Source organism: Cryptomeria japonica, chromosome 7 (genome assembly GCF_030272615.1).
Source record: "Cryptomeria japonica chromosome 7, Sugi_1.0, whole genome shotgun sequence".
Lineage (NCBI taxonomy): Eukaryota > Viridiplantae > Streptophyta > Pinopsida > Cupressales > Cupressaceae > Cryptomeria > Cryptomeria japonica.
Window position 1 is genome coordinate 396,044,013 of NC_081411.1, and position 21,521 is coordinate 396,065,533.

The 21,521-nt window shown below is 39.3% G+C and overlaps 1 pseudogene; it reads right to left on the bottom strand.

The window, feature by feature from the left end:
- Positions 1–338: 338 nt before the first annotated feature.
- LOC131033983 (1-Cys peroxiredoxin PER1-like) lies at positions 339–7,287 on the bottom strand (annotated as a pseudogene).
- Between the last annotated feature and the right edge of the window lie 14,234 nt (positions 7,288–21,521).

The following is a 21,521-nucleotide window of genomic DNA, read 5'->3' on the forward strand; positions in this document are numbered from 1 at the left end:
GAAGACAACTTGCAGAAATTACAAAACACACAATTTCTCTTCAAGATTGAAGAGAATATAACTTTACAGAATTGAACACAAATGCTCAAAGACAAAATATGTTTTTCAGATCTTCCCAAATTACTAGAAATTGCAAAAATGCTCAAGGAGAAAAAAGATATTTAACTACCAAGTGTAGAAGGATAAACTAGCAACGGTGAAAACAACAGCGGTATAGAATACATATAACAAAGTATGAAATGCCATTTCAAGAAAACACAATAATTGGATCACAACGTAATGTTAAGATATTGTAATAATTAAATAATTACAATACACAAAAAAAAGTTTAAATGTAATGAAGTAAAAATAAAATAAATAAAATATACGTTTGAATATTATACAATATAAAAATATTAAAATCAACACAGAGATATTAGACTGAAAAGAATGACCATGATCAATGACCATTCCCTCCAATCTAAAGGAGGGGGCAAATTCAACCCCTCCCAAATAAAAAAAATTATATTAAACAACAAATGCATTTACAAATCAACTTACAAATTAGTTGATCAATTTGATTCAAAAGTGCAACTTTAAAATTAAAATTAGTTTTGCATGGACTGCAATTAACTATGATATTTATGTCTATAGTAATCAATAGTATCAGAGAGAATGCCAATTGTCTCTGACGCATCAAATGCTTGAACCAGATCTAGACATTATCAGCATCTCATGTTTTCAATGTTGCAAGCTGATCAAAATGTTTTTGAAGTAAATCTGCGTACTTGATCAGCATGTGGCTCCTCTCCTAACATCACAAGAATAATTACTGAGTCATAATTTATAAAATAAAAAGTAAAAACCAGTTTCCTTGATAATGAGTGAGAGAGCTCACAGAAAACTTAAATCAAAGATGCGCTACTTATAAATTCAATCAAAGATGCTGCCACATTACCACTGATACATCAATCTTAAAATCCAACAAAACCCAACAAAACAATTGATAATGGATTCAACCACCAAATCTTTCAGCTAAAAGGTTTCTCTCAATACAACTTTAGTGAAACAGAGGAAAAACAGCTGATGACATTGAATCCAATAAATTAAAACAACCATAAACAATTGACACCATATTTACGCCGTTGTCCATGGCCAGAGCCCATGTTGTCCTCTCCAATAGTGTCTTTCCCAGTGCATACCACAGCTGTAACCACGAGTATATGACCCAAGAAGCATATACAAAAGTCGGAAGTTTCTTTTGAAATAAATAAGTTTCATGTGATATGTCAGCTCTACTATAGGATTTCGAAAGTCTCTCTACAATTTAGAGTAACTGGAAATTATGAGGAATCCTAGAGTTAGACTACATTACTGCCACTTGACAACTAAATATTTTCAAGAGATTCTGAGAACTTTCAATGTTACCTCAGAGCACCAGCTAGACATGCCACCCCTAAACAGTAGCTGCTCCTAGCTTTTTTCCTACTACCATTATCACAATAACGGCAATCTAAAGAAGAAGATAGAAAATTTGCAAAGCTTTGCTTTCTCACAGTCAAAACAATACTGGTACAAACATTTTCAAAGCAATATATAAAAACTGTGAGAAGCCTCACTTTCACTCAGACTCAATCAGATTACTGATAACAGTAAATATAAAGAGAAGAATATGAAAAGGTTGAAGAGCTGTGTTTTTCAAGTCAGCAGAGCCTAAGAATGAAAAGCAAAAAATATTTCTTCAGCAGTGCCATGTACCGATTAGGTGGAGTCTTTAGTTTTCTCAGAAGGTCCTGATTGAAAGGATATAGAATAATGAATGATGATACAATAATTTCTATTACATTATTTTTTCATAACATTCTGAGAGTATATTACTGTATATAGAGTTGAGAATATAACTGAAATTTACAACTACCTATATCGAATAACTTATTACAAAAATTAATGTTCATCATTCTTGACAGATTCTTATAGATTTTAAAGCCACTATAGTGTGATTTTTGTTTATCATATTCTTCTTCAGAAGCAGGGACTACCAATCTCATCCTCACAACATATTCATGAACTGCACTGCCTTTCCCAAACAGAGAGCTGCCATGAGCCCAAAGCCTATTGTGATTTGTGTTTATCATATCCTTCTTCAGAAGCAGGGACTACCAATCTCATCCTCACAACATATTCATGAACTGCACTGCCTTTCCCAAACAGAGAGCTGCCATGAGCCCAAAGCCACTATAGTGTGATTTTTGTTTATCATATCCCTCTTCAGAAGCAGGGACTACCAATCTCATCCTCACAACATATTCATGAACTGCACTACCTTTCCCAAACAGAGAGCTGCCATGAGCCCCAGTGTCTGACATGCCTCCAACAGTTACTCCCAACCAGCATGGAGAATGAGGCAGAGCAAGCCCATGTTTAGCAGCACTGTCAGTGTCAATCAAATCTTTTAAGCCCGTGCAACTCTCAACACTCATTCTCATGGAAGATTCAACTACAGACACAACATGGTTCAAATCACTAGAACTGAAGATGAGTCCTGACTCCCCTCCGGGCATACCAGTTCGTTTGTTGCTTCTTGACTGCATTTGCAACAGAGGCCAGCAACTCTTCTTCCGTGTAAGGAAATAGAGCCTGCGCAGCCTGGCAGATGCTTCTATCAGGAAAGGCACCATATGAATTTGTAATGACTAAAACCAATGAAAACAATGGGTGATTGTTTGACAATTTAAGGGATTGTTTTCCTTGGGGACTCTTTATAAGTGACGGGACTTATGGGGTCTCATGAATTTTGGGTTCCTGCTAAGCTGACAGGTCGACCAAACTACCTTGTCACTCACTCAATCTTCCCATTGGGAAATATTAAATTAGACACAAGTGGATTGATGATAAAGAGCCTGTGTATGCCTGGAGAAGATAGTTGTTAAATTTGGGATGTTGGTGCCATGTATATATGCTACCCTATTGTATTGAATTATTTTATTTGGTTTGTTTGGACAGAGTTTGTTTACGGTATGATAGAAAAGTTAATTTGTTCTGTTTATTTTTAATATATATATATAGAGAGAGAGAGAGAAAAGAAGTTTCACACTGAAAGCTATCTAGATACATGAAAATAAAATACTATCAAGAACTATAATTTAACTAAAGAAACAGTATAAATTTGTTTCATAAACTGTAACACTACTTTACCTTGACTTATTTTCAAGGCAGCAGAGGCTAAGAATAAGAAGGAAAAAACAATATTTCTTCAGCAGTGCCACGTAGCGATTAAGTGGAGGGTACTGGCTGAAGTAACATAGAATAATTAGTGATGATTCAATAATTTCTATTACATTATTTTTTTCATAACATTCTGAAAATACATTACTGTATATAGAATTGAGAATATAACTGAAATTTACAACTATCTATAACAAATAACTAATTACAAAAATTAATGTTCATTATCCTTAAAAGATTCTTATGTTTTTCAAAGCCATTCTAGTGTGATTCAATATCCATGAGCCTACTTGAGCTATTGGGGAGAGAAGTAAACAAAAAAATGGTTTTCAAATCTATCTTGATTAATATTAAATACGGGTAAAATACAGGGTATTTACTTTAAGTAATAAGCTCTAGCAAATTCTATATAAATCTTAGCTAATTTTAGTTAGTGATGATTCAATAATTTCTATTACATTATTTTTTTCATAACATTCTGAAAATACATTACTGTATATAGAATTGAGAATAACTGAAATTTACAACTATCTATAACAAATAACTAATTACAAAAATTAATGTTCATTATCCTTAAAAGATTCTTATGTTTTTCAAAGCCATTCTAGTGTGATTCAATATCCATGAGCCTACTTGAGCTATTGGGGAGAGAAGTAAACAAAAAAATGGTTTTCAAATCTATCTTGATTAATATTAAATACGGGTAAAATACAGGGTATTTACTTTAAGTAATAAGCTCTAGCAAATTCTATATAAATCTTAGCTAATTTTAGTTAGTCAAATCAAGAGATATAGCCATCTGATTAGGGAAGGCATACCTGGTCATCCCATGAGTCAATGGTAAGTTGAAGGCCAAGCAGAAGATGATCTGAATTGTCCTCCTGGATGTAATAAAGATTAATTTTGTGAAGCAGTCTGTTGAATCCCTAGAGCAAAATGGCAGAGGATTTGGAATGAGAGGGCGGATTGTTCCCTATGATATACAGAGCAAAGTGCTTCAAGATACCAATGCGGCATCCAATCCATTGACTGCAAATCTAAACAGTAGCTCACAAGCAATGCACTAGATGGAGGAGATTTCATTGGAAAGAAGAAAAAGATTTCCAAGAATCACAGCGATAGGTAACAGTGGTTGGTCTCTAGCTACTCCTGCAATGCACCCTCATGAAAGTTAGGAGGAGCCATAATTTGCAAACCACAACCAAAAGTACCAAAAACCATGCAAATGTACAAAAACCTCCCAAATCACAAGGAAAAGTACCAAAAACCATGCAAATGAACAAAAACCTCCCAAACCACAAGCAAAAGTACCAAAAACCATGCAAATGAACAAAAACCTCCCAAACCCATATAGATACAAATATCCAGATATAAATTGATAAAGAGAAATGAATACAATGGTAAGTTGAAGGGCAAGCAGAAGAGGATCTGAATTGTCATCATGGACGCAATAAAGATTAGTTTTGTGAAGCAGTCTGTTGAATCCCTAGAGTAAAATGGCAGAGGATTTGGAATGAGAGGGTGGATTGTTCCCTACAATATAAAGAAAAGTGCTTCAAGATACCAATGTGGCATCCAATCCATTGACTGCAAAATCTAAACAGTAGCTCACAAGCAATGCACTAGATGGAGGAGATTTCATTGGAAAGAAGAAAAAGATTTCCAAGAATCACAGCGATAGGTAACAGTAGCCGGTCTCTAGCTATACCTGCAATGCACCCTCATGAAAATTACGAGGAGCCATAATTTGCAAACCACAAGCAAAAGTACCAAAAACCATGCAAATGTACAAAAACCTCCCAAACCCATATAGATACAAAAATTCAAATATACATTGATAAAGAAAAATGAATGCATATATTGACTGACAAATGGAGACATAATCAATACTAGAAGCCTTAAATCTAGACATGCACACTTATACAGGCATCAAGAATCCAAAGCACATTTCAAAGTACACCACAAGAAAATTAAACAAAATCAAATTCAGAAGAGGTTGCCTTGAGAAACCAAATTGAGAATACAGAGGCAACACACTGAACTATGGATATGAAAAAATATTAACATAATTCCTTAACCACTCTAGGTGCACAAATTCATGAGATAGAGACCCATACACCTACAATGTGGAACAAATGTTAAATACTTCAACAGTGACAGACATTTGCAGAAAACTCCCACAAATCGATTGATTTATTATAGTGGATAGCTGTTAGGGCATCCGTGTGGTCAAAACCAAGACAAAGAATTCATAAATCACCGGATACAAAATGCAAAAATTTCGCAAACAGCTGCAGGCACACAGGCATAGGATGAACAACAAAAGCAGCAGGAAAAACTAACGAAAACCTTACACATTCATATTCAGTTAACAACAACATCACCTACTAAAATTGCACTAGCATTTGCCTTGTCCGCTTGCAGACCTAAACAACTTTCCAAACTCTACATACCCATAATACACTTTCAGTAGAATCTTTACGGAATATATTGACCCACGCAATTAACACAAGTTGAAAACCATATAATTCCTCAAACCTTGATATAAATTTCATGCACATCGAATCATCTTCTTCTATACTTGAACCAAACAAACAAAAATCTCAACTTCAACTGTATACAAATAAGCAAATACATTCACCTAAGTAAAACAGCCTATTTTATACAGCTACAAAAAACCCTAAAACAAAATCTAATTGCATATATACCTTCTTGTCAGGTCCAACAATATGCAGGGTTCTGGATGCCAATGGCTTTCCAATTTCATCTTTCTCATCTGGGCCCAACATATTAAGCTTCACCATGATCTCTGTTTTGGCAACAACCAATATTGGGTATGTAACCTTACTTCCAGGGGTACATGCTTCAACATCAGGCAGCCATGCTTTGTGTGAATCCACTTCATCAGAGAACAAGCTCAAAAGCTAAACTCCACGCTTCTCAAACTCCCCAATGTAATTGGCATTCCTTCCCAGCTTAGTCGTACAGACTGGTGTAAAATTATCTAACCCAAAACAAGAATGAAAGTATATGTTAAAAAAAAGCATAGAAAATCAGCACACCCAAAACAGGAATGAAGGCATAAATTAAACAAAACATAGAAACAGAATGCTAACTACAATCCTTCCCAGCCTGTTAGTACAGAATAGCGTAAAATCAGCTGACTCAAAAGAAGAATGAATACATAAGTTAAACCAAAAAAAATAGAAACAAAATGATAACAATCCTTTCCAGCTTGGTAGTGCAAACTGGTGTAAAATCAGCTGACCCAAAAGAAGAATGAAAGCATGAGTTTTGGAGAAAAACATAGAAACTAAATGATAACTAAAATTCCAGCTGACCCAAAAGAAGAACGAAGGTATGTTAAATAAAAACATAGAAATAGAAATAACTACAATCCTTCCCAGCTCTGTAGGACAGACTGCTGTAAAATCAGCTGACCCAAAACAAGAATAAAAGCATAAGTTATAGAAAGACATAGAAACAAAACGATAACTACAATCTCTGGTGTAAAATCATCTAACCCAAAAGAAGAATGAAGGCATAAGTTAAACGAAAATATAAAAAACAGAATGATAACTACAATCTTTCCCAGCTTGTTAGTACAGACTGGTGTAAAATCAGCTGACCCAAAAAAGAATGAAAACATAAATTAGACAAAAACATAGAAACAAAATGATAATTTGAAGAGTTTTGAGAACTGACCAGGGCGTGAGAAGATAATGGCCCGGCTGTCCCCAATGTATTCACAAAGTTTAATTGCTCAAACCCTGACATACATTTCAAGTTGAAGAGAAATCAACAAGCAGACGTTACAGACAAATTAAACAAACAGATTACCTTAATATATAGGAGGTGTAACTAAAAGCATCAACGGTAATAGTGTTTTTTTCAGACATTCCTTCATATCCTTCATAACCATTGGCCAACGTTCCAATCCGTTGAACCTGCATGAAACTCTTCTTTAACAGTAATAATGCTTTTTTCCCAACGGTAAGAGCCAATAGCCATGAAGAAATCTCTCAGAGCCGTTGGCCCAGACTCCACTCCACTGAACCTGGAGAAAACAACACGGGAACACATTTTCTTCAAATATTTATGTTTAAATTACAAACTTACCAATTCACGTGGAAAAAGAATAAATTGAAAAATAAATTAAATAAGTTATTTTTGTTTACAACATAATTTATTTAGAAATAAGTGTTAGTTAAAAAAAGGGAATAAAGATGGTCAATCAAGTTTGAAGTTTTCATAAAAATTTTGTCACAATTTAAGTCTAGAACATTCATAAACTTTAAATGAGGTGACAAATTAAACTTAAATTTAAATAAATTAATAATTGAATTGGGAGATGAAGACTTCAAGTAATATAAATGTTCAATTATGCAATAAAATAAAACTTAAATTAATATGAATTTGTAAGTTAAATGCTAAATTAAAATTAAAAATATTTGTGAAAAAATATTATAAAACATGATGGTTGAATCTAAAACATGATCTACAAGTTGTCACGTTATAAAGAAATATAAAACATTGTCTGCATGTCATCATTTTGAATCTATGTAATACTAAATTCACATAGTTTTTCTAACCTAACCAAATCTTTATGCTCACTCTATCTCTTCTAATCTCTACCCTTGAAAATTATCCTAAATCCATCTCAAACTATAATAAAAGCTCATATTTCAAGTCAAACCATATCCTTACTATTACCAAAAATAAAAAAATATCATCTGATGCCCTCCTAAATGACACAATGTTAGTCTAAGATCAAACAACATAAAACACACAAGATGTTAGAGTTAATCAATCTAAAAACCAAACACAATGAAGGCATTCCAAAGGAGACACTAAAAACATGCTAAATATATCTAACTAAAAAAGTAAGACAATGAGATATCTCCAACTATCTCTTAACATGATATTAGTTCTTTCTCCCTTGTTCCTCTCCTCTCCAAGTTCCAAAATAGTGTAGCTCTCAGCAGCTTTTTGCACTATGGATGCTTATGGAGGATTGAGATTGTAGAATAGCTCTAAACATGAAATAAAAAGCTATTTTAATGCTAAAATGATGTATTTTACCAAAAGACAAGATTTAGTTTGTTTATGCTAAAATGCTCTCTAAAATGGCTATAGTCTAAATGCATACAAGTTTTCAGGATCTGGATTATGAAGGAATGGGCTCTATTTATAGGAAAAATGGAGCAATGGATGGCCAGGATTGAATGGTTTAATCAAGGGTCAAGCTTGAAAGTTGGGGATCCATGTGCACAATTGGCACCAATAAAATAATGACAAGTGTCAACACAGGATTGGGTTGAAAGAAGAGGTTGGAGGCATTAAAGGCCTGAGAAGACCTCATGGTTATCTAAAGGCTAAGGGTCAAGCCTAAATTAGGATTACCCACTGGATTAGGAGTTAATCCAAGGATAAACCTTTGTGCAAATGATTAAGAGATAATCATGGTCAAAGTATTAAATGCTTGATGAGACCTTTGTGGTTGGATAGAGGTTGAGTCAAACAAATGTTTTAACCATGTGGGAGGGTTGAATTAACCATTAATGGTTATTGGAGACTTTGGGGAATTAAGTGGTTGAAAGTTGGAAGCCTTTAATGGTTTTCAAAGACTTTGGGGTCTTTGAGAAGTGACTCCATTTTGCTTAGGAATGTGACAAAGTTTAGAAGATGGTTTTAGGCTAATTAGGAAGGGGTTAGAAGAATCTAGAAGGGGATTAGGTTTTGCAAGTGGATTTGGTGGGTGAGGGAAAATAGGATTTTATTAAAATAAAAATTCATTTATTTCAATAATGTGTGCAAGTTGCATTTGTAGGAAAATGCAAGTGGGGTGGGGATAATGATTTAAATAAATGTTTTATTTAATTTATTTAAAAGAGGAATAAGGGGATTTAATTAAATAAATTGATTTTATTTATTTAATTGATGGGAATTTGATTTAATGAATTAATTAAAATAAATTGAATAATTTATTTAATTAATAGAAGAATGTTTGGGGATGAATTAATTAAATATTAATTTAATTAATTGGTGGCTAGTGGATTTTTAATCAAATAAATATGAAATATTCGTTTAATTTAAAATGGACAGATTTATGTGACTACATTTGCCCCTCTTTGAGACGGTGCAGTTTATCGCATCGTTTCAAAGAAAGAAAAACTGGTGTGAAGAAATGCCCCATAAAATGTTAATTTAATGGGTGGTATGCCCCCTCGAGAGATGGGCCGAAAATTTTTTATTTTTTTTTATAAAAAATCGGGCGATCTCTCGAAAAAGAATGAAAAGTGGCAGGGTGGTAGAAGAGAAGAAGTTAGGCATACTGGGTAAAAATAGAAGAAAACGGGGGAAACATGGAGAAATGGGGGGCTCGGGAAGTTCACGGGGACCATGGCGATGAGCGGGGTGAAGTTACGGTGACGTCGGGGGGTATAAATGGGGTGAAAGGGGTGAAAACAGGATCATTTGTGACCGCGACCAGTTGAAAACTAGAGCTCTGACAGTGACATTTGGAGGAGCAACGAGGAGCGACGATGCCGTTTCCGATCACCGAGCACAGATTTGAGCGAGTCCGCCGGTACCAGCGCCCAGCCGACTATGGACCAGTGGTACGCAAATTCGAAAACCCACTTTTTATGCATTTTTGGTATGTTTTTAGCTAAGTCCAAGTTAAGTCGGAGCAAGAGCGTTGGAACTATGTTTTTAGCGCTTTTGTTCCATAAATTAGCGCTATTGTGCCGCAATAGCGCTTTTGTAGGCTAGTTGTAGCGCTTTTGTATGAATTTAGCGCTTTTGCAAGCAAGTTTGAGCGCTTTTGATAAATTAGCGCTACGGTAGGGTCAATTGAGCGCTATTGATTTTTAATAGCGCTATTGTATAGAAGTTTTAGCGCTTTTGATTAAAGAGCGCTATGGTGTAGTTAATTGAGCGCTATTGCATTTTAATAGCGCTATTGTAGAGTGGTTTTAGCGCTTTTGTTTTTGTAGCGCTATTGTAGGGCTGTGTGAGCGCTATTGATGTGGTTGTAGCGCTTTTGTTCAGAATGAGCGCTATTGTATATTAAATAGCGCTTTTGCTTTAGTATACAAAATGCCCCAGTTTCGGACAAAACAAATCTCCTGATGCCTAGCGATGGATGGATGACGAGGTGAAGTGGGAGTTGTTTTGAACCATAGCAGCCCGATGAGACTTAGGTCATTTGTTAGGAGAAATGCCTGTTGAAGTCTAGGCGGCCATGATTGCTTACCTGTTGAGACTCGAAGATACTTGATCAAAGTATCTGATGATAGTCTAGGTTTAAACTTAAGAAAGTTTGATAACAAAACAACTGATGGTGGTTTGATGAATGTTATGTGCAGGAGGACTTACGCGTGTTGCAGTTACGCGAGCGCCACCCCGCGACACAGGGGTTGCGAGATCGTTTGACTCAGATTGAGATTGATTGTATTGCGGCTACTGGGCTCTAGGAGGTGATGCATATGCCCGTGATTCGGATGAATCACGGCCTGATTACAGCGTTAGCAGAGCGATGGCACAGTGAGACATGCACGTTCCATCTGGCTCAGGGCGAGATGACGGTGACTTTGGAGGACGTGTGGCGCATTCTGCGGATTCCGATTCGAGGGCGGCTGGTGACGTATGATCGATCCTGGGGGACAGTGTCTTGCCAGAGGATTTTTGATGAGGACGTATTCATTGATGATGGGTCGATTGCCTGGGAGGATATAGCGGCACTATATGAGCCCCTTCCAGCAGTTTTGTCAGGGATCGTGGGAGGACTTCTGTGTCCAGACAGGCGGTCACATGGATTGGCGGTCGGATGGGGACAGGTGATTGAGATGATGGTGACAGAGGGGACCCGATATGCCTGGGGGCCGTGCGTGCTAGCGCACATGTACCAGGAGCTGCACGAGGTAGTGTACCAGGGGTCTCTTGCAGTAGGCATGACGCTGCTGCATGTGTGGGCATGGGAGCACTTACCAGTGACTCGACCAGTGAGTCTGAGATTCCGAGCCGTAGACCAGCCCTATATGTTCATGTATAGCGGTATGATGAGCCAGCCCCACTTGGGGAAGCTAGAGTGGTGGAGGCGAGCATTAGATGACCTAGATGCAGTGATCTGGCGGCCATACTTGGAGTGTGAGCCATGGGAGGATGATGCGGAGGCACTACCTTATGTCTTCATGACCCGATTCCTCATTGGGAGGACCTCTTATCACGTAGAGAGACAGGTGCCAGGACGGGTTATGAGGCAGTTTGGACGGCAGCAGGGTCTGCCGAGCGGATCGGGAGAGTATGCTCGAGTGATTCGAGAGCGGTATGCATGGGGTCCAGTGCTACCGTATGATCAGGCATTGGCAGAGTTCCGGACATTGCAGGCGAGGCCATGGGATCTACGACCGAGGGTCGTTGATGCAGGGGTTACAGCAGAGTATACCCAGTATCGGGCGGCGCACCCGATCCGACGGATATCAGATCCAGCGGAGCCGATCCCAGCGTTTGAGGATGAGAGGGGACGAGGACGGAGAGGAGGGCGAGGAGGAGGGGATGGAGGAGGAGGAGGTGGTGGAGGTGGTGGAGGAGGAGGAGGAGGTGGAGGAGGAGGAGGAGGAGGAGGTGGTGGAGGAGGTTTGGGGATGCCGAGGCAGCGGAGAGGGAGAGGGGGACTACCTCTGCAGATATCACAGGGACCATTGATGCAGGGAGGAGTGCAGCTGAGTGGGAGGGGGATGGAGAGAGAGATCCCGATGGATACAGGTGCAGGAGAGGGTGGTGCAGGGGGTGATACAGGTGCAGCAGCCATGGATATAGGGGAGGGAGCTACTGGGGATCTGCGGGAGCACATGATAGGTTATTTGCAGACCCGGGTAGAGAGATTAGAGGCGGAGATAGCAGCTAGAGATGTGCAGCTATTTGCACGTGAGTCAGAGCTGACAGTGGTGCTGCGGGAGAGAGATACTGCGGTGGAGAGATTGGCGGAGCTGCAGGAGAGAGTGCGGACTGGTGTACAGGGGCCTTCAGGAGAGGTTATGAGGGAGATACGGCGAGCATAGGCGGAGATAGAGTACTGGCGAGGGTTATATGAGCAAGTGGTACCGATTAGCCAGCGAGCTCTCAGTTATACCCAGATGCGGCAGGCCAGATCCGAGCGATCACAGAGGATGCAGAGCAGTGGGGGAGTGATGGGTCCTTTGCGGCAGGATAGATCAGGAGATGCAGGAGGGAGTGGGGGTTCGATGAGGCCTCCACGGAGGGATGGATCAGGTGGTGCCGGTACCAGCGGTGGAGCAGGTAGGGGTGGGGCAGGTACAGCATCTGGCCAGAGCGGCATCTGAGAGAGCATTTTTGCATACATGTTTTGTATCATTGTCTATGTTTTGGACTGTATCTTGGATGGCTCTTGGTAGCCGATTTTGTAGACTTCATTGTACTCTGATATATGAGTTGATATATATGAGGAGATCCCATTTTGTGATGATATGCATGTGATGATGTATGGATGTTTATGCATGATGATGATTTATTACTTAGATGTATATGTGTACATGTATGCATTTGATGAGATGTTTCTTTCATGCATGTTTTTATGATGATTTATGATGTGAGATACTGACATATGAATGCAGGTTTGATATGATTTTATGATGAGTTATGATGTGAGATACTGACATATGAATGCAGGATGATATGTGCTCATGCTTTGATGTATGAACAGGATTTGATGAGGTTTCCTATTGCAATGTAATGATGAGCTGATTTATTGCAATGGTTGAATAAATGAGATTATGTATAAATATACTAGGATGATATATGCTTATGTTTTTGATGGATGAACAAGATTGTATGATGTTTCCTTTTGCGATGTAATGATGAGCTAATTTATTGCAATGGTTGAATAAATGAGATTATGTATAAATATACTAGGATGATATATGCTTATGTTTTTGATGGATGAACAAGATTGTATGATGTTTCCTTTTGCGATGTAATGATGAGCTGATTTATGTGATGATGTGAATGCAATGGTTAGATGAATGATTTTATGTATGGATATGCATCTAGATGTGTTTAGATGAATGTAATATGGATAAACAAAAGGTTAAGTTCAAATGTTGATATGATGATGTTAAAATGAATGTAGATGAATAAACAAATGTAAAGTACAAATGTTTATATGATAATGCCTAAATGAATGTTTATAAATGCTTTTGTAAATATGTTGGGAAGTGCAAATGATAATGGGATGATATGATAACTAATGGGGATAATAACTGCACCTTAATGTAATGATAATAAATGCAATGTGAATAAAAAAATGAACATAATAAGATGCTTTATTAATGAATGAATGAATGCACTGTGTATCTTAAATGGATAAATGGATGTGTGTAATAATAAGTTGATAAGATGATAATGGATAATTTATACTGGATGAAATGTTTAGTAAATGATTTAAAACAATCAAAGACAATTTGATCCCATGAATGAATCTAATTATTGATGATTGGTGCAATGATGAAAATGATTTTGTTTAATGAAAACTAATGGCCATAATGAACTATATGCAATGTTTAAGTTTAAAAATGACATGAATGGTCGCAATGCAAGATGCACCTATATGCAAGGATGATATGATTATGCAAGGTTGTTTTAAGACTTTGCATAATGCATTGATGATGTATCAGAGTACTCGGTCGTGATTGTATCCAAGACCAGCTTTTATTAATCATTTTTACATGTAAAAGCCTACAAATGAATGGATGGGTGATATGCAACGGAATGCAAGATATAAACAGATGAGGTGAAATGACGATCCATAGTGCTCTATTTTCATCATTGAGCTTTAAAATGTTGGAAGAGAATACAAGCATCTTGACACAATGATTCAAGATGACCTGAGTATTTCTTTCATGGATTTTAATATAGCAAGTTAATACAAACGACTTGATATAAGGGTCAAGTCGACCAGAGTATTGCTTGCGGAACAGACAAGGATTATCTCCTTTCGTGCATGACTTGGATCGTCCTCCTTGATCTTAGGCGTGATCAGATCCTGAGACAAGTACATACCGTACTAAAAGATGAAACCTTTATCCAATTTGGAGGAAGAGGAACCAAAGGATGAGCATTGTACCTGCAACCAAACAGCATATTTACATAAAGAATAAAAGAATAAGGATCCTTGGTAATGGTTCATGCCCATATGGTCGAGGTATACGCTGTAGTCAGCAAGCCGTAGTGATCTATGACTGCATTTTGCATAAGATCACGTAGCTTAGTGAACTTCCCACGTAGACACCATTAGTACATGCCCCAGAACTTCATCGGAAATGATGCGCAAACAAAACAAAACAATGCTGAAAAGATCCCGATACAGATAAACAAACGATTGTACTCACAAATCAACCAAGTATTTGATAGCCTAACATAATTTTCTTGTCAAAGAAAATGTCATCTTGTCTTTGTTTTGGTAAGGAAGGATGCATCCTTGGTTAAAGACAGGTTTGGATTGTTGATGTCGATTGGTTTGGTGTGATTGGTAAATGGTCATTTGTGTGAGTAGTTTGTCAATGTTTATTTTGCATCTGATTGGATGAATATGTACAAGGTGTTGTCATGTTTGTGTGTGATTTTTGATGGGTTTTGCGATGTTTTTGGATTTTGTGAGTCATTTTTGAATGTTTTTGTATTTTGTGAGACATTTTTGAATGTTTTTGTATTTTGTGAGACATTTTTGAATGTTTTTGTATTTTCTTCAGGACATTTTCTGAATGTTTTTGTATTTTCTTGATGATTGCTTGAATGAAGAGCGTAATGATATATAAGACAATGTAGAATCCACTTCCATTACGAGGGTAAGGGTATTGCCCCCAGTTTGTAGACCTGACTATGAAAAGGTGAAATGCTAGATGTATGGAGTACTTTCTTAATTGCAGATCAAATAACGAGCCATGGTTGGGATGGATGGATGGGTGTGTGCATGAATGTGATCGCAACGAGCCTGAAAGATACTGGAGCCATTGCCTTTACGAGTGGCGCCTGTTTGCCAGGTTTTCACCATCGCACTTACCCAAGGTGCCACCGGAGTGGTTGTTCACCGTTTGGATGCATGATTTTTCTTTACTTTTTTTGAATGTTTTTGTATTTTCTGATATGTAGGGGAGCCTGATGCCTTGTACACCTTAGGTATAAAACCTTTTGAGGTGCATGCTGTTGATTGGATTTGCGAGCGGTTCTCCTTCTGGTGTAGCCAACTGATATGCCCCGGACCCAAATACAGCAGTGACAACATATGGGCCTAGCCAATTTGATTCAAACTTGCCTTGATGTTCTCTGTTTGGTTGGTTGCGAGGATTCTCTCGAAGAACAAGATCACCTACCTCAAATGTACGAGGTCTAACTCGGTGATTGTAGCTTCTACTCATGCGCTGCTGATAGGCTTTTAGGTGATTGTATGCAGCTTGTCGCTTCTCATCAAGTAACTCTAAGTCCTGAAGACGTGAGACTCTGTATGCTTCATCATCGATGAGATTATGCAAGGAAACTCGTAATGATGGTATCTCAACCTCAATAGGTAAGATAGCTTCTGCACCATAGACCAATGAATAAGGAGTTGCACCTGTAGGGGTTCGAATGCTAGTTCGATATGCCCATAATGCTGGATTCAATTGAACATGCCAATTACGACCGGCATCATTGACTGTCTTCTTTAGGATTCTCAATATGTTTTTATTGGATGCTTCGGCCTGACCATTGCCTTGTGGGTAATAGGGAGTGGAAAAGCGGTGTTGGATATGAAATTTCTCACAAAGCTCACGGACATCCTGATTTTTGAAAGGAAGACCGTTATCTGTGACAATGGACATGGGCACACCATACCGGCAGATGATGTAATTGAGGATGAATGAGGTGATCTGCTTGCCGGTGACTTGGGTAAGTGGAACAGCTTCGATCCACTTGGTGAAATATTCGGTGGCGGTAATAATGAATTTATGGCCATTGGATGAAGATGGATGGATTTTACCCACAAGATCAAGACCCCATTGACAAAAAGGCCATGGTGTTGTGATTGGTTGCAGTTCTTGAGCTGGTGCATGTATTAGGTCGCCATGAACTTGACATTTTTTGCACTTCCTAACAAAGTAGTAGGAATCCTTTTCCATAGATGGCCAATAGTATCCAGCTCGCATGATCTTCTTGGCTAGTGATGGACCACTTGAGTGAGTCCCGCAAATTCCTTCATGTACCTCTTCCAAAGCCTTTGTTATCTCATCTTGTTCCAGACATCGAAGGAGAGTACCATCAAGACTACGTCGGTATAGGGTTTCGGCAATAATGGTATATCGAGCAGTTTGGCGAATGAAGGTTTTTCGTTGGTTATTCGATTGGTTGGGAGGAAGGGTGTGATCGCGAAGATAGGTGTAGAACTCACCGTACCATGGGGATTCGGAACCGACAAGGCGACATATGATTTCAGATTCGGGGATATCATAAGCGGGAATCCAAAGCTGTTCTACCAAGAACTCGTAGCGTGTTGAATTCTGTGGAAGATCTAAGAGAGATGCGATAGTAGCCATAGCGTCAGCAGCTCGATTCTGCTCTCTTGGTATCTGCTCAAAAGTAATAGTAGTGAATGATGTCTTTAGACTGTCCACCATTTGTTTGTATGGCATGAGTTTATCATCTTTGGTCTGATATTCATCTGTTGCTTGTCGAATGACCAGTTGTGAGTCGCCATATACTTGAAGTTCTTTTAATTTCCATTGTATGGCTAGCCTGAGTCCTGTGATCAAAGCCTCATATTCTGCTATGTTGTTTGTGCATGGAAATGTGAGCCTGTAAGACTTCGGGATGCTATCACCTTGAGGTGTGATAAACAGAATGCCTGCCCCCGAGCCATGCTTAGTGTATGAACCATCAAAATATAGTTTCCATGACTGTGCTTCTGTAATCATGAATATCTCTTCATCTGGAAAATTGGAAATGAGAGGATGATCACCTATGAGAGGCACATCGGCCAATTGATCTGCAATGACCTGACCTTTGATAGCTTTACGGTCCACATACTCGATGTCGAATTCACTTAGAATCATTACCCATTTAGCTAAGCGACCTGTCAATGCTGCTTTGCTGAGTAAGTACTTGAGTGGATCAATCTTTGCAATGAGTTGTACCTTGTGTGTTAATAGATAGTGCCGCAGTTTAGTGGCTGCCAAGATTACTGCTAGGCAAGCTCGCTCAATAGGTGTGTAATTGAGTTCATAGCCAACCAGTGTGCGAGAGATGTAGTAAATAGCACACTCTTTTCCTTCTGCATTATGTTGTGCCAGTAGTATACCCAATGCTGTACTTGTTGCTGAGATGTAAAGTAACAACGGTCTACTTGGATCTGGTGGCATCAGCAATGGTGGATTCATGAGATAGTCTTTAAGCGCCTGAAATGATTGCTGGCATCTGTCATCCCACTGAAAGCGGATGTTCTTGTGTAGCAGGTGTGTGAATGGGTGACACTTATCAGCCAATTGTGCAATGAATCTGCGGATAGATTGAAGCCGTCCTTGTAGTGTTCTTAGCTGACTGATATTCTTTGGAGGTGGCATGTCCATTATTGCCTTAACCTTTGCTGGATCGACCTCAATACCTTTGCTTGAGACAATGTATCCTAGAAGCTTCCCGGAGGTCACTCCGAAGACACATTTCTTTGGGTTGAGTCGAACATGGTATTGTTCCAGTCTATCAAAGATTTTATCTAAGATGTGAAGATGTCCTTCTCTAGTAAGTGATTTTGCTAGTAAATCATCCACATAATCTTCCATTATAGTATGCATCATGTCATGGAAGATGGTGGTCATTGCTCTTTGATAGGTCGCTCCTGCATTCTTTAGACCAAAAGGCATTACATTCCAGCAGTATGTGCCCCATGGACATGTGAAGGCTGTCTTATGTTGGTCCTCTGGTGCGATCTTTATTTGATTATATCCTGAAAAGCCATCCATGAGTGAAAGCATGGCATGTCCTGCTGTCAAATCCACTATGATGTCAATATTTGGTAGAGGGAAGTCATCCTTAGGACATGCCTTATTCAGATCTCTAAAGTCTGTACAAATGCGGATGCCCCCTTTTGGTTTGCCAACTGGTACAATGTTGGAGATCCATTCTGCATAATCAATTGGTCTAATGAAACCAACATCCAGGAGTTTCTTGAGTTCTGTTTTGACTAGCACTGCAATCTGAGGATGCATCTTACGAAGCTTCTGCTTGACAGGTTTGGCTCCTTTTGCTACTGTGAGATGATGCATGACTAAATCAGGATCAAGCCCAGGCATGTCTGCATATGACCATGCAAAGTTGATCTGACGCTGTTGGAAGAACTCTATAAATTGAGGCTGTTCCTCTGGAGTGAGAAGAGATGCCAGATGTATGATATGAGGGTTTTCAGGAGTCCCCACATTGTATTCTTTGGTCTCCTCAATGAGGATCGTTGATCGTTCCTGTTGTGTATTAGCAGGGAGAATGTCAAACCCTTCATCCTCAGGCGCCTCAGAGAGGTTTTCACCGTTGGATACGCTCTTTCTTTTTACTTTTGTTGGATCAAACAGTGCCACAGTGTGGTTTTCACTAGAAGATCCATGTTTTAATGTTATATTTTTGCAGCTGAAGGGTTTGGCATCCGCCCCGAAGTATGCTGCGCTATTAAGTTCAATGGCGAATCCAGCTTTGTGATCCCCGCTTGGTAGATTATCCCTTAATTCCAAAAAGTCAATGATAGCCTCATCATTTTGGAAGAGGTCAAGACATGGGGGATTTGGTTGGTTCCATTCGATGAGTTCAGGGTGGATAATGGGCATTACTTCATCGATTAAGTTAAGTGCGGGAGATGTATCAGTGAGGGTTAAGACAGTGTGGTGAAGGTCGTTGATGGTACTCTCCCTGTCAGAATCAGGCGTAGGATGAGACGTAGGGTCTGTGGAAGATGTTTCCAGCTCAGGTACCCAAGTGGTCTTTATCTGTGCTTCTCCATAAACAGGGATGTCTTTGTGGGGTGGAGGTGGTGATGTGTCTTCCTCATCTGAAGTGTTAAGCTGTACAGAATCAAATTCCCACTCATGTGAGTCGGTCTCTGAATCACTTTCCAGCATCCGATTGCTATACCATATTGGGATGTCTTTGGAGTTAAACACGGCAGGTGTGATTGGTTTATGTATCCTTGTAGTGATCGGTGCTGCAGGAATTGTGATGGGGTTTAATGGATTTGTCACTGGAAGTATCGGTAATGGTGACTCAGTGGCTTCTGCTGGAACTACTGGTGCCATAGATGCTGCTGCGGGTTCCAATATAGTTGCTGCTACAAATGGTGTTGCTGATAGGATTACTGGTTCGTTTGATGGGATGAGTGACATTGGTGATGGTTGCGGTGGGGTTGTGAGCCTCAATGGGGCAATGGCAATATTGCTTGATGGTGCTTTGATTATGAAAGGTGTCCTCTTTACAGTAGGTGGGCAAAATGGTTTGCTAGGTTTTCCTTTAAATCTGAGTTTAGGAAGGATCTCTTTTTCAAAGCCTAGGCCTGTATTACCTTTGGGCTTGAACTCTGGCAGTAGTGGTTCATGTCGTCCTTGTTTGCAGTATCCCAAAGCACTCTGACCATCATACCCCATTCTTTGCATAATGAGGAGGCCTTTACCATACTGTTCCGTAGGAAGTGTAACTTGTGGTTTATCAGTGGTGATGGGATCCTTATAGATCCAGTCCGCTAGGTCCTCATCTTGTGTTTCTTCCTCTTGACTCTTTCCAAGAATGAAAGGCGTTAAGGCACATGCAGGCGTGATTAGTGGTTGCTGGAGCAACTGCTGTGGTTTACCATGTGTTCTAGGAGAAGTGGGCATTTGTCCCACACAAAAGAGCTGACTCAAGTTGTATTCTCCAGGACCTTCCTCTGCAATTTTCATCTTAAGCTTTTCTTGCTTGGGTATAGGGGTGTTTGAACTGGCAAGAGAGGCGGGATTTACATATGATGTGGAGGAAATGGCTTCCCTATTATTAGGAACAGTAATTTCTGGTTGATGGCTGATATTATGGCAAAATGCAAAGGGATTTGCATCGCCCAGGATTGTGATCTCTGCACCATTATGTGGGAACTTGATACATTGATGGTAGGTAGATGGAACAGCTTGCATGGCATGTATCCAAGGTCTCCCTAATAATAGATTATATGGCAGAGGAAGGTCCAGAACCTGACAGATTATGTGTTTTACCACGGGGCCTACTCGGATTGGTAGTACCACAGCTCCTTTGGATGAACGCTCTGCATCATCATAGGCCTTGATGGTGATCTTCTTGCGAGGATCCACTGATTCTATTGCATATCCCAATGCTGTGACCAATTGTAGTGTGCAAATGTTTAGGCCTGCTCCATTATCAATCAAGACTCGCTTGATCCTGTGTTGGTTGACAAAGCCTTCAATGTGTAGCGAAGCGTTATGAGGTTGTTGGAAGGAAGAGTTGTCACTTTCAGAAAAAGTGAGACAAGGTGATGACTTTAGATTTCCAACCATGGCTTGAAATTGGTCCGTATTCAGGTTTGCAGGGACTGACGCCTCTTGGAGTGCTTGATCCAAGATTGTTTTATGAGAGGGTGACAGACGCAAAAGCTCCAAGATGGATATAAGCGCAGGGGTTTTGTCTAATTGTTCCACAAGATTGTACTGCTTTGGGATGGAGGTGGTGCCTTGTGGAGCTGCCTTTATGGTGACCTTGCCACGACGTGTAACAACATTGCAATTTGAGGTGGGATTTTTGAAGGTGATAGTTGCAATTTGTTCACTGGCATCATACAGGTGATTGACAGTGTAATTATACGCAGCTTGTGTATAATCAGTGGTATCAGGACCTCGTCTGGACGTGGAAGGACCCCTTTGATCTTGCGATGGAAGTGGATTCTTGAACATCTGATGATCATTATTGGTCATTTTTGGGTCATGCCCTTCAATTTCAATTTCTCCTCGATCAATAAGATCTTGAATGAGATCTTTCAATCGATGACAATTACTTGTCTTATGTCCTCTTCCTTGATGGAACTCACAATGTTCAGTATCTCTCCACCATGCCGGTTTGACTTGAGGCTCATAATTTGATAACTTAGGTAGCGTGATCAAATTCTGAGAAATGAGTTGTCGCATCACTGTTTCAATGGGTTCCCCTAAGGGAGTGTATGTGCGTTTTTGTTTTTGTGGACGAGGTCTTGGTTCATCCTGAGATGTGATGCGACCTTGATTAGGAAGAACATTTGTGTTATTTTGAGGTGG